Source organism: Corvus moneduloides, chromosome 13 (assembly GCF_009650955.1).
Source record: "Corvus moneduloides isolate bCorMon1 chromosome 13, bCorMon1.pri, whole genome shotgun sequence".
NCBI lineage: Eukaryota > Metazoa > Chordata > Aves > Passeriformes > Corvidae > Corvus > Corvus moneduloides.
The window spans coordinates 5,360,755-5,375,310 of NC_045488.1; the positions used below are offsets into that span (position 1 = coordinate 5,360,755).

Consider the following 14,556-nt stretch of genomic DNA (forward strand, 5'->3'; position numbering starts at 1 on the left):
TCAGAAATAAGGTGGGGTTTTTTCCAACCTCTTTGAAGGAGGAAGGCTGAAGTCAGTTCTTTATGGAATGTTTCCAGGAAATTAATCATCTTTAATATCAGCCAAAGCTAATGACTTTTCTGAAAGATACACCATCACTATCAGGTAAGATATTTAGAACCATGTTATAGAAAAAGGAACTTTATTAAGGAAAGGGCAAAAAGTCAGAGCACTGCATAGCTTTTTTTTACAAAGACAAGTTTTATGCCAGAATATTATTCAAATCTCACTCCAGGAAGTGCACAAAAGTGTTTCACTGCTGAGCTTTCAATGGTTTAAATGCAGAGGGTGATGTTTAGAGACCATCTAGATGAAGATGAATACACTTGGGAAAGGCTCTGAAGCACGTGTCCTCAAGGGAAAGGCATGACTAAGCACTGGAGGACAAGCCACACAAGTACAGAACCTGTGCAAGAGGAATCATGAAGAAAGCCTCAAGCTTTATTGCGCAGTTCTATATCCTTTTACCCAGTGCTTGCGTAAAAAAAAGCCTTTGTTTTTATAGCAAAGTGTTAAGTCTAAACTGCTTTGCTCCCTGAAAATGACATAGATATGAGTATTTTAGGGCCACACCAATACTATGCCTCATCAGCTTAAGCACAAAGACAAGTCGTAACACCACTTATCTTGAGACTGGCATCTACCCAGCCCAAGCTCACCTGGAGCAAAACCTCCCATTACCTTCAGTGTGGCTCAGAGGACACATCAGAAGGAAACGCTGCCATCTTGATGCATCACTCGGTACTTTTGGCCATTTAAAAGAGCCAGCTAAGTGTCAGACCTCAAAGCACAGAGGGTATAATGAAGAATTAGCCGAGCACTTAAGGCACTTAAGTTTAGGGTTAGATGTGGCCATGAGAGATAAAGTGCAGTTCTCAGGAGCCTGGCAAAGCCACCATGGGTATGTTGTCCAACATGTGACAGATTTTATCTCCCAGTAAAGAGGGCACACTGACATGCCCCATCACCAGGATGCTTCAAAGAACAATATTTGGACAGCCTATTGAAGTCCTCAGTGCAAATCCCTCCCTGTGCCAGGGCCATACCCAAGCCAGGATTTGGCTGGTTGGCAAGTACAGAAACAAGCAAGTATTGTTTACACCCTGTTCAAAAAAAAATTCTTGGCTGGTGCCTTCACTGGAATTTGACCTTTTCATGAGTTACAATACTTGGCTCATACTAAATTTAGAGGTACTGTGAGGTTACAGGGATAAAGTTCACAGCACAAGGAGCCATCAACACAGTCAAAGACAGGTGCCTTGAACTAGAGCTTTTTACTTTGCCCTTGAGGAGTTCTACTCCTTCAGAGCAGAAATCAAGCACCTCAGAGGGCTGGGTGTACATCACAAGGCAGATTGCTTAAAAAAAGCACCCAAGAATAAATCTACAGCAAACAGGGCCAAAGGCTCTCTAGCACTCTCACTTCTCTGTTAATTTACAGTCAAATGAGCCTTGAATTTAACTTCCTTCCAACTACAGGAAATGCCTTTGTTTCCCAACAATATCGTTTTAAGTGATCAGAAATAGTTCTACTGCAGGAGAGGCAGCTTTTACATATGACCTAAGGTTGCTATGTAAACTCTTTGTTACATCACCTTATCTGGTTCCTGTTTGTCTCAAATGGATTGAAAAACCCCTGCACTAGCTTTTATTGCACACACCTCATGAACATGATTAAACTAAGACAGGACCAGACTCTGACTTCACAGAAATCGATTAACTGCAGTAATCAAATAATTACGTTTGCGTAAATAACATGAGCCTTTCCTTTAAGATAAGGTGCAGGGACTTGGGACTGTCTCCCTAACCACTACCTTATGTAACTACAGGGTAAAGCTTCAGGTCCTTGTAGAAGAGGTCAAGCTAACTTTTAGGTACAGAGAGAAATATTGGGTAACACCTTCACACAGTCCTACAGCATTAGCAGGTGTCCTTTGCCTACCACATAACTCTGTCAGTGAGCAGCATAAAGCTCAAGGGAAGAAATGGAATAAACAGACTGTAGAGAACCCAACAAACCATGCTTAGTAGATGAGGGAGTGCTATTGGAATCAAGCCACAGAGAGCTAAGTGAGCTAATAAAAACTGCATTATAGACCAACCCTCCTCAAGGAAGTCTGCTCTATTCCTTCATTATATTTTGAAGCATCATACTGTTAAAGCCTCATTTATCCTCTGACTCCAACCCCTCCATTTCCACACTGTCACAGATCTCAGCTGAACACACTGGAGGAACAGCTCAAAGTCCAAGCACATCACAGCTGTTTACTCAGCTACAGGGTTGAGTAAGTGGAGAATGTGTTCCACACCAGATGAGCTGCACAGCAGGGGAAGACCACCTATAACAAGGCACAACACGGGTAAGAACTTTATTCAAGAATGGTCAGTTCAAGCAGTCTGAAAACACCTGTACTTGAACAGGATGAAAAGCTGAGGTGCCATTTCACTGAGGTCTTTAAAGATCTTGCTTACTTTGTTCCCCTGACGAGCAGCTCCTCTCCACAGGGGAGCAGAAGATTTGCAGAGTCATTCTCTCACAGCCTGTCCATGACAGGCAGAAGGCTCACACTAGAGGAGTAATGTAATTCATGCAAATACATTGAAAACGAAGCAAAAACGATTCAGGACAGAAGAACTACACACAAAGAGACAGGGGCTGACCAACACACAGCTACTACCACTGATGAATACTCAGGTTCTCCCAGAATGCAACTAAAAGAGCAGTTTTGGAGCATTACAGCAGTCACCAGCAGCTCAGTGTCTTAAGGGCTACATTGCCCTCTCTGCTGCTGAATCAGAGTGACAGGCTAGGAGTATTACAGGCACATGTTTTAGGACATTTTGTCCTTACCTCTTACAAGGAGGTTCACTGTAGATGACTGTGCACGTGCTTATTTCACTTAGTACAGCCTTTCATATTCACATATGCTCAACCAACACTTCACAGAACTGGGGGTTCCAGATAAGGGAGAGCCAGGCTTGAACCCTCTCTGCACAACCTTTCTGGAACCTGCAGCTCTATACAAAAGCATCTTTGAGGATGCTTTGAGGTAAGTTTAGAAGCAGGGCAAGCCACTCAACAGTGAGCCTCTTGGTAGCAGTCAGTCACTTGTCCTTTCCTATGAGGAGCCTGTACTATACTTTTTGAGTACTCGATGCCCTGAATAAGGCTGTAGCTCAGTTACCAGCAAATAATACATGACACATTTCAGAAAAGTTTGGTGTTTGCAGGGGCTCAACCCATATTAGCACAGGAAGTTGTCAATGTCATTTATTTTAGCCAGACTGAACCCATGATAAGAAGAAATGAAAGCATTTCTCAACAGCAGATTGATAAGCAACTGCACTTCTTGGTCAGTCTAGAGATATAGACAAAAATCTGGTCTCTGCCATGTCTGGCACTGCCTTCCACTGCCATTACCTCTAACACAGCACAGGCACAATGACATTTCAAGCACCTGGTTTGTACTGAACTGCTTTGCAAAGCATTTTCAATTACTGCTGCCTGATATTGGCAGAGTAAGGCTGGCAGGCAGGCAGAGACAATCTTTATTATTAAGTCAACTGAGAGAGCTGAAGGAAAGATAAGCCTTTGGGTGTAGAAGCCTTCCTAGAGCCAGGAAAGGCTTAGATAGCTGCCCCACAGGGTACCATCACTGCCACCCAGGTATGCTGGGCAAGCGGGACTTTGCTTCCCCACAAGAAGGACAACATGACCTTGCACACTGAAATTAAATCAATTGAAATTAATCAGCTGAGTTTGATCAGACATTTAACTGCATATAAGCTTAAACTTTGCAAGATATTTAGGCAGAAGAAGGGCAAATACTTACACAGATCAATTGATCTATTAAGAACATTAAGAACAGCAATTTGGAGCTGTAACACATCCTGAAACACTCTTCCAGAGAAACTCAGAAGTGTAGATGAAGACTCCAAAGTCCTGGCAAACTCCAATTGTTTAGGCTTTTGCTGAAAAGTTCAAGTAACCAGTTTCAGGCTGGTCTTTGCACCTTTCAGTAGGAATTACAAGCACCCAAGAACCCAGCACTTACCTGCCTACCAGAGACTAAAAAAATCCTGTTCTTGGTTAGCTTAATCCAAGTTCTGGTGCTGCCAGAGCTGGCAGTGTGAAAGCAGGGATGAAGCAGCAAGAGATATGGAAGAAGAAAGGTGAGTAACAGGGCAATGTGAACCCAGTGGCACTCAGGCATTTCACTGCTCTAAACCCACCATTTCCTAATCCTACATCAAAATCCCATCTGGAGTATAGTTGGAACTTAGTAGACTCAGATAATGTCTTCATATGCCTGTGTCAAGGTCAAAGGGAGTTATTTTGCCATCTTTTCTTCCCAGTGCCACATCCCAGAACAACTGCTTCAATGTGTTAATCTCTGAGTTTTCACATGACAAGTTTAATAAAGCAGCTTTATGAAACACTAAGAGTTTAAGCCGCTATTCACTCCCTGAATAAAAAAATACAGCTTTTACAGGAAGAGAAGAACGCATTAATTTTTAAGTTTAACTTCTTCAGAAACAGTTCTGCAAGATAGAAGGCTTTATCCACAAGCTCCACATCTTTTCCACACCTAAAAAAAATACAGTCTGGCACAATCTTAGGTCAACCTCGTATTTTGTGCAGCTAATTCACTCAGTAACATAGAGGACCTCTCATTCAAAAGCAGCTATTTTTAAGAATAAGACAGGAGAACAGAAGAACTCAAACATTAGCTTTTATTTCTCTTTTCATAGCCTTCCTGTTCTTACTCTTGACTTTGAGACCAAAATAAGCAATGTGTAGAATAAGAAGAATGGCTGCATGTCCACTGATCTAAGAACAAACAAGAGAAGCTATTGAAACTTCTCTTGTGATATGAGAACTAAACAAGCACCTCACAGAGAAGGTGACACAGGAAAGATAAGAGAGCAACTAAAGACTAGCACTCAATAACAAAACTCCCTGCAGAGGAAATACATATTATCAAAGAAAGTCTAAAAATGAGATACCACAAATGCAAGCAACTGGACTGAGTGTTCACCATACAGACACCATATCAGCAGCGACTAAAACATGTCAACCTAAGCAATATTATGAACGTGGCTGAGCATGATAATAATTGATAAATAAGGCATGTAAGATGAACACCCTGTACCAGTTAGCTGACTAATAAGCCAGGAAGATTTGTTACAGAAGGATGCACCAGTACTGTGAAAGTCAAACAGCAATCTAAGAGGCAGACAGGAATCTTTAATACTTGTCAGACCAGTGACAGTTTTTCATCAACAATAAGAGGAAGCTGTTGTGAATTCTCTGAGAGAACCTACATGAGAATGCAAGTACAGAATGCAACCCCTCCAGCCATAACTGCATGAATAAAGCTGCTCCTGACATACCTCTGCAAGCACACTAGCATCAGGTGAGATCTCAGCAGCTGTAACTCATCAATTGTGATAGATACATCTACACATCCTGCGCTAGAGATCACGAGTTACACCTGAAGGTGCAGGATGGGGCAGAATCCCATCATACAGGGTAACAAGCAGGTACACAGCAGGCACCAAAAGGGAGTCTGAAGCTGATGCAAGCTGCTCCCAGCAGGGTCAGGACCTTGGAGCGTGAGCACCAGGGAAGAGCCTCGTTTAGCGGGAGCAGTGTGACCTGACAAGGGGCACAGTCCACCTGGCTCTAACTCACGCAGGGAGCATCCTCTGGTCCGCACTCAGCTCTCGACCGCATCCACGTCGGGCTTCCCTCCCTGCGAGCACAGGGATGCGCTGCTCCCACCCCAGCTCGTGCCCTGCACAGCCTCGCACCCCCAGAGAGCCGAAGGAGAGGCTGTCACCGCACCGCCACCTCCCAGAGCTTCCAGCATCGGGGAGAACAGCGAGGGGACGGAACACTCACCGCCACAGCCCCACCGAGGGACATCCCCATCTCCCTTCCAAGCAACAAACACGCAGGGCCGGGCGTGCAGGCAGTGCACGGCTGGGTAGGGACAGACCCGGCCGCGGGGCAGCCCCGCAGGCCTGCCGAGAAGAACGGGAAGGAGGCCCGGCCGTCCCCTGAGCCCTGCGGGAAGGGGCTCCCGGGTGCCCCCGCCTCACCTGCGGCCCCGGCCGGGCGCGCCGCCCCCGAGAGCTCCCGCCGCCGCTCCCGCCCGTCTGCCGCGGCCCCGCCGCCCGCTGCCCTTTAGCAGCCGCCCTCGCCGTCCCATTGGCCACCGCCGCGCCGCTTCCGCCCAGACCCGCGCGTCGATTGGCCAGGAGGAGAGCGGTGGGCGGGGCTCGCCGTCACGGATGCTCGGGCGCCATTGGCTGGCGGAGGAGCGGAGGGTGGGACGCCGCGGTTCCAGTGGCTCGGGCACCTGTCAGTCAGGCAGAGGACGGTGATTGGCGGCGGCGGGCTGGGGGCGGGGCTGTCGGCGCCGGCGGGGTGCGCGGTGCTGCGGCCATGACAGAGCGGGGCCTGAGGGAGCAGCGGGGGCCCGAGGGGTGGGGGCAGCTGCGGCTTCAGCCTCCGCCTCAGCTTCATTTTCAGTCCGCTGCACGCCGCCGGAGCTACCACCCGTGACGTGGGGGAGGCAGTCCGGGGAGCGGCTCCAGCTGAAGGACGTGGTTACTTCTTAGTGACACGGGGTTCGGTGGTCCTGAGGGTCAAAAACCAGCTCCAGGCTGCCCATAAGCCGTGTAGTGTACCTGGTGTTGGATACTGGTTACGTGATACTGCGTCGTTTGGAAACAGTATGTTAAAAATGGTGTCTGGGCCTTCGACGTGCTGGGTTTGTTTACCATGGGCCCACAGGCCACCTCTGTGTGGGAAACACTGGGAGCACCCTTGGGCTGTGCCAGCAGCAGCGAAGGGTCTTTCCAGGTCCCTCAGAGTGCTCTGCATCGTCCCACCAAGTGGTGTGTGTGTCGGGAACAGCGAAATCCAGTCAGAGGTGGGTGGACCCTGCCACATTTGGAAGGCACTGGAGGAAAATAAATGATAAGATAAAAAACTGTCCACAATGCAGTCTTTATAAACCACTTCTTTTGTATTCTTCCAAAAGAACGATGTGTTATGTTGCTAGTAACATCAACCATTCTGAGCTGTGTTAATGGTTGCTTTATATAGCTGAATGGAAAAATCCTTCCTCTCATTTCAGATATTTTGTTTCCTCTGTTTACCGGGTGTTGGAGCTTCCTACGTGGAGAAAGCTCTCAAAGAGCAAGTCACATTTTCCAGGGCGCTGTGTACATGGAGAGATGAATAACTGCTGTAGCCTGAGTCACAGGGAAGGAGGGAGTTCTGGGTAAGGGCAGAGAGGAAAACTCTGGAGTGAAGGTGGCAGAATAAACAGCAACCACCTCTCCTCCACACTTGCTACAGGTGTGATCCCACACCACTCAGTGAAACAGAGTTGTATTCCTTATCTTTTAAGCTTGTGAAAATACCCAGGGTTTGTGGTTGCTAAGTTTGTCAGTGGCTCAACTGGGCTGAGGTTTGGTGTGTCTCAAGGCAGCTGAGTTATGCTTGTGATCAAGTTAACAGATAGGCTCAGCAGATAAACATCCGGTATCAGGCTCAACTAAGTATTTGAGGAATGTGTTTGAGTTTGATTACAGAAAATTGCAGTCCAATTGATTCCAGATGTACCTTAGCTCCTTCACCATCTGATCCAGGCAGGAAATAACAGATCCAGGGAGGAAAACATGCCTCAAACTGGAGCTGAGCCTCCAGGCAAGGCTTTTATTTTATGTCCTTGAGACTACTGGAGATTCTCTGACCTGAGAGAAGCTCAGCTATTAGAAGAGAGCTTTGTTATGAACCTGTCACAAAACAAAGCAAACCTCACTTGCTGCTCATTTCTTGCTGAGGACAGGTGAACACTGAAGAAATGGCAGCACGAATTTACAGGTGGCTGTGGCAGTGGGAGCCGAAATCCTGAGCTGTGTTTATTGCAAGAAGTGAAGTGATGGAAAAGGTGCTGTGTCTCCAGAAAGGGAGGGAAGAACCAGTGCCAGTCATTGGTGTTTTACTCTGGGCAGTGTTGGGGGGTTCCAGCTGCACCTTGTGGTGTGGAAGCAGGGATGTCTGTGAGGGAGCAAACACGTTTTGGGAATACAAATCTGACTTTGGGCTGTTAAGACAGGTGGTGAGCCATGGCTTGTGAAGGAAGCCGCCCTCCCTCTGAGTGTGTGGGGAGTTGCTCAGGCCGATGTGCTGGTGGGCTCTGCAGGGTTGGTGCTGGGAGCAGTCCTGTGTGCCCGTGTGGAGTGCTCTGGCCAGGAGCCAGGAGCAAAGCTGTGCCACTCACAGTAAACAGGTCATGCTCAGAAAATGCCATCTGGGCATGAGCCTGAACCATCCCCAAAGGAAGAGTGCTGGAAAGAGCTGGGCTTCATTTCCAGCCTTGTAGGGGAGGGATTTAGCTGCTTCAGCCCAGCAGATATTTCTGCCTGCTATTATTGCTGAGAGGTGGGATGGGAGTGTCCAGGAACACCCCAATGCTTTGGAGACAGGAGGAACCCTCTCTGAGTAGTGTGGCTACTGCAAAAGGGTACAAATGTATTTGCTGGAAACTGAAAGCACAGGAAGAACGCAGCTTTGCCTTGTGCTTTGGGCAGCCAATTACCTCTGTAAAGAGAGGCCAAAAAAAGACTGATGAAAATTCTACCTTTTTAAATGCAGCAATTGGAAAGGTACCAGGCAAAGAGAACTCCACGTGCTGCTGAACCAGCCCGAGACACCCCCATGCAACACTGTGGTGACAATCACCTTTTGTTCTTCACACCCCTCTCTCTTTTGGCTGTTGCTGCCACAAGGAATTCTGAATTCTTTTTCTGCTTCATTTCCCCTGGCCCATCTTTTCTTCTGCTCAGCAAACGTGCCTTGTGCTGAAGGACTCCTGCGGACTTTGCACCCCTGAGGAAACCTTTTTGCCAGAGGAAACATCAGGGTGTTCATCTCTGGAAGTGTGTAGCAGGAGCAAAAAGGAAAACACTTCTTAGGCAGGGTTTGATTGCCAGCTGAAAAGAAGCGAAGTGCCTGTCAGTGACATGTGAGCACAGAAAAGCTTTGCAGATGGAAATAAAGGCAATGCTTTTTCCTCTCCTGCTCTGCCTTCCCTGCAGTGTCAGTGAGGCTTTGGCTCGTGGGCTGCAGAGCCGTGCTGTTCCAGAGCCTGTTGGATCTGGAGGCACAGTGCTCTTTGGACTCTTACATCTTTTCTGAAAATGATGTCTAAAAGAGTAACGGGCATTTTGCATAGCTCTAAATAGACCAGCCTCTGTCCTGAGGACCTGGCAATGTATGGAGGCAAGTGCCAGGGATGGGAGAACTTCTGCATCATACAAACCAGCTGGGGAGGTGGCACGTGGCCCACCTGATCAGTATTTTTCCATCACAATCTCATTCAGCTGCTCCTTGCCAACTTCCAGCTCTGTCACACTCCTCAAAAGCTTCTACTCTGGGTTTATTTAGCATGCTATTTATTTCCTAATTATAGAACTGAAGTGACTGACCTCAGCCCTTCTGGGTACTGCTGTCCACTTTTTTGTCACCTCTAGACCACAGGCTCTGGTCTCCTCTAATGGCTGAAGGCCATTGCTAGAGACTTTCTGACTCACTTTTTTTGTTTTTCTCCCAAACCCGACAGGGCTCAGACTGCTTATACAGACAGCTTCACTGATCATTTCGGAGCAGATGGGCTATTGCATTCCCAAATTCTTTAGGCCAAAAGAGAAATGCCGCTGAGCCGAGCACTTAACCAGGCTGTGTTCCGCTGCTTCTGTCCACAGATTCCCAGCAGCCAGCTCACTGCTTTTAACCCACATCCAGCCACAGCTGCTGGCTGGAGGAAGAGGTTTTGAAAACCACTCCCTAGCATCAGCAATGCTGTGGGTCCTGCTTTTGGTTGCTCCATGGCACTTGAACCCTGCCTGGCTCCACAAGCAGACTCAGCGGTCTAGGAGAAGGATCCATCTCTGTGTCCCTGAAAGGAATCTGTGCCACAACACTACTGAATTTTCCAGGGAGTCTGGTTAGGTGAAATTCCTACCTTCAGAATACCTTCTGCACCAAAAGCTGCCAGGCTGAGCAGACCTGTTCCCTGCAGCCACCTCTAATGCCACCTCTTATTCACTTACAGCTGTTTCTGCCCCTTTCACACATTTTGGTAACTGAAGATACAGCTGCAGGAGCCAGGCCGTGCTTTGGTGTGGCACCTGTCCCTAAAGCCACCTGCACAAGCAGGGGGTTCTGTGCAGTGGAGGTGGCATCAGAGCAGCAGGTGTCTGTCAGGCAGTGAGAGCAGGGAGAGGAGGCATCTCTGATGGAAAACAGGGTGGATTCAGACAAATGAATGTACTAGAGCCATAAGGATGTATGAACTTCTCCTGGAGAGTTTCCAAGATGTCATACTGAATAAGGGAAACCGCTGGTTTTCTGTTTAATCCCAAGTGGTCTGTCTGACATTTGCTACTGTAGTGTGTTCCTGAGGTTGGAGTCTGAAAAGACTGGGATTGTCCTGCCTCAGAAAGCTGGCAGAGAGTCTGCTAAGGCCACAGTTTTATTGTTTTTTTCAGTGGCTGCTTGTGAAATGCTTTCTGTGGAAAAGTTTCCGTAGAAGTCGTGGTGCCTGAGGAGAATGCAGGGTTGCAACCCTGCAAACTGAAATGCTCAGTGAAGCAAACAATGGGATTAGCACCCCCTTGTAAAAATCCAAATTTTATTATTGTCTGAGGAATGGGGAAGGGCCTTTTCCTAGAGAGCAATATTTATGGAAATAAATGGAGTGGAGGCGGAAGCTACTGCCTTGTGCCAAAATAGTGGGAACTGGGATAGATCTGGGAGGGAGGGAGAACAAAACAGTGTTTGGATAATGGTGAGTACAAAAGAAATGGTTACAGCTGTGATTTGGGAGAACGAGTGATGGTATTCAGGAGCAGAGAGCCAGAGCTCTGTTTCCTGGAGATGTAGAAGGAAAGCAGGTGTGAGAGGAAACAGGCTTGGTGCTGGTACAGGGAGGTGGGTTGTGAGTGAGGTTGTGGGTGAACCACGGGAGCATGGTTTGGGGGGCTGGATAGGTGGGGAGAAAGCTGCAAGGAGCAGTGGGATGGCTGGGATGAAAGGCTAACCCAGAGCATCTCCATGTGCCTGATGGTTTCCTGAAGATGCACTGGCAGTCACAGCCAAGTGGGGAAAGTCTGCCGCCACAGCCAGAGGTGAGCTGGGGGTGACCACCCTTCTCCATGCACAGGCACCTGGGAGGCTGCAGATCATCGTCCCAGGAAAACAAAGCAACTGCAGAGCTACTGCTATCCATTCCTCTGGCTGACCTTACCTGGCTTTGCAGGAGCAGCGCTTCCCTTTGTACCACCTCTGAGTTAAAGTATTGCGTGGGCTGGAGGAAATAAACGGTGCTGCTGATGCTGTGTAATGACCCCTTCTCCAGGCTGATTCCACCTTGGTGCATTGCAGGCTCCACCTTGCAAAACCGATGTCTCAGCTTTTGGGAAATGACATCTTATTTGCCACACGTCTCCTCAGAGCAGACCAGCTTTAAGATCCTGACCTCCGGAGTTCCCGTGAAACCCATCCTGGGATTTGGCAGTAATGCTGCAGGAGGATTTTGTTGGAGTTACGCAGGGCTGGATGTGTAGGGAGTGTGGCAGGATGGGAGGATGCGTGGCTGAGTGATGATGGTGAAGGTCCTTCCTCCTTGCAGCTCAGGAAAGAGCTACCGCCCCGGCGAAGGCTAGAGGGTGCTGTGCTGCAGGGAATGGGTGTCCTCCTCCTTCCCTGCTCAGCATCCCTTCAGAGCCAGGTAAAAATTTGCAGGAAACACTGCCTCTGAGTTAAGGTGCTGACTGCAGTTATGAACAACTTCCAGGGCTTTTTTCAGACTAGAACAGTTCATTAGTTAATTATTTAGCACCCAGAAGGTGACATACAGAAAGGAAGGGTGGCTTTTCTCAGATGGGTGTAAAAGCAAAAAGAAGGGGACAGACAGGAGTAGGGAAAAGGAGTGAGAAAATGAGGAACGGATCAGAAGATAAGGAAGCTGATTGGAACAAAAGCAGAGAATAGAAGGGTGAAGAAAGAGAATAAAAGGATAAAGAAAGAAAATAGAAGATGAAACCAATGCAGAGGATCACATTCACTGCTGTGTCCAATTAAGGGCTTCAGATCTGCTGAATGATGAAAGGGAGATTCGCTGGGGAGAAAAATAAAGGAGCACTTCTTGCTTGCGGCAGCTGAGGCTGCAAAGCCCCCGGCTGATGGGGCAGGATCACCTCCTGTTTACCCAGCTGAGGTGTGGCTAATCCTGAGCACCGCAAAGAGCAGAGCTGAGGAGTGAGAAGAGGCCGGGGGGGGAGCACGGGAGACAGGGCTGTGTTTGTACAGCAGCTGACAGGCAGCTGCAAGACCAGGCAAAAACACGACATGCTCCCGAACAAGCAGCTCTGTGAGCCGAGGGCTGCTCCCTGGAAAGCCTGCCAGCAACCATAGGCAGCAGGAGCGAACGTGCCTCCTGCGTGGGGCTGCAGGTGCTCCACAAAACACAGCCCTGCCGCCCCGGTGCTGCGCTTGGGGGTCACTGGCCTCACAGCTGGCTGAGCTGCTCTCCCTGCCCGCCTGCAGCAGCTGGGGCAGATGTGCAGGCGTAGCTGGAGCAGGAGGAAGCACAGGTAGATATGTTCTTAACTCTCAGGTCTTGCAGAAGACAACCTACCAAAAGTGAGAAGATGCAGGCATGCAGCAGAGGAGGAAGAGTGCAAATGAGCCCCGTTCACAGATAAAGGGACTGCACCTCCCTCTGGGCTGTGGGGAAGTTCTGGGGTTCTTTCAGGTGAGCAGCAGGTACAGCACAGTGTCCATGAAATCAGCCACATCAGGTCTTGATGCAAGTGACCCCTCTTCTGTTTTCTACCTCAATCCTGAGGTGGGTTAGCAACCACTGAAAGAGAGCGTCCTAAACTGGACAAATATTACCACACAATCCCCTAATAACTGTCCTGGCCCCACCACACGCGTCAAAGGAGGTGCTGGAGCTGCATCCATAGATCCCTGGGGGACTTCAAGAGGTACAAACAAACCTGGCCCAGAACACAGGTCAAAGGGAATGCTCTGGTAGGATGCAAAGCCCTGTTAGAAGCTAAGCGGGGCTGTTGAACCCACATGTTTTCACTCTGTCTACTCTGGATGTCTGCAGTGAGAGCCACTGCTTTTGCTGCTGGGGCTGTCAGGGCAGCAGCGCCCTGCCAGCTGGGGACATGTAGGGACTCAGCACTGGAGCTGCAGCTGCTTAACTCTCTGAGAACACTGGGAGAAAGCAGAATAGGTGGGATCTACTATTATTAACTGGGCCGTGGGGTAGGACAAGGAGGTGAGAGGAACAGTGAAATGTGAAAATGCCTGGAGGGGGAGTTGATGGCAGAAGGCAAATGGGTTCATGCTCTAATAAAGGCTCTGTTGGAGGCTGGACAAAGTAGTTGGTGTGATGGGAGACCCCACTGAGAAGGAGGGGTGATTGCAGAGGACATATGGAGTATGACTGACTGAATGCATATTGTAAAAATATGTTAGCATGAACTTCCTGGCAGGGAGGGAGAAACACTTGGGAGACTTTACAAGGATCACACACTTAAGCGCTAGGAAATATCCCTTGGAGGAAATTTGTGAACCAGGTGGGGGAGATGGGTGCATACCCCTGCCCATCAGCCAACTCTTCTTTCTTCTAAGGAGGTCTTCACTTCTCCAGACTCTGTGTACGGAAACTGTATGGAGACATCTGTGGCTGCGCAGGGCTATCAGCTGGCTCCTTGCCTGGAAGTTGTTGTCGCTGCTGAGAAAGGAGGTAGCACAGCCCCAAGCAGAGCGCCTGGGGAGGACACAGCTGCCCCGGCCGTCCCGTGGCATCCCCTGCTCCAGCCTCGTGTCCCCTTGGGTGCGTGCTGCCCCTGGGACTGGCTACGTGCGCTTCTCCATGGCGGGGCTGGACGCCCTGAGCAGGCAACAGCCCGGTGAGACCGTGGCGATGGCTCTGACAGATGTGTTTCATTGAGGACACATGTCTGGCTTGGAGCTTGTTTTCATTTCCTTTTGAGGGAAGGAGGAGCCATGAAGAGGAGTAACTGAGTGGCTGAGCCGGCTCTCCTGGACACAGACCGCGGTGCCAAATGAGCTCTTGCTGCGGTTTCCACTGCGGCTCTGGAGGCTGCAGCCCAAGGGGCAGGAAGTGGTAGAGAGGGAGCTTCAGCTGGTGTGCCAGCAGTGCAGGATCGATCCAGGATGGAAGAGAGACTGAGTCATAAGAGGAATGCTCTGATGGGTCATGGGGTGGGGGGGATGTATGGCTCTTTGCCAGCACAGGAGCTCCTGCAGCAGCTCCAGCAGAAGGCATCAGTCACCATGAACTTCCTTCCAAGGCAGAGGTCCTACAGGAGCCAACATCCTGCATCAGTGGTCACCAGCCTCTCCACCTAGGGGCACAAGTGGCTCCAGATGGCCTCTGAGAGCTGCTTTGGCCT

At 49.2% G+C, this 14,556-nt stretch overlaps 1 protein-coding gene across 2 annotated transcripts in view; it reads right to left on the reverse strand.

Moving 5' to 3' along the window:
- The window catches only part of ABHD2 (abhydrolase domain containing 2, acylglycerol lipase), a 38,940-nt gene extending 32,708 nt beyond the window's left edge, over window positions 1-6,232 (reverse strand). The window contains exon 1 of one of the 2 annotated variants that reach the window (XM_032122427.1): window positions 6,145-6,232. The gene's annotated coding sequence lies outside the window, so the exon portion shown is untranslated. The other variant, XM_032122429.1, reaches the window with a different exon arrangement.
- Between the last annotated feature and the right edge of the window lie 8,324 nt (window positions 6,233-14,556).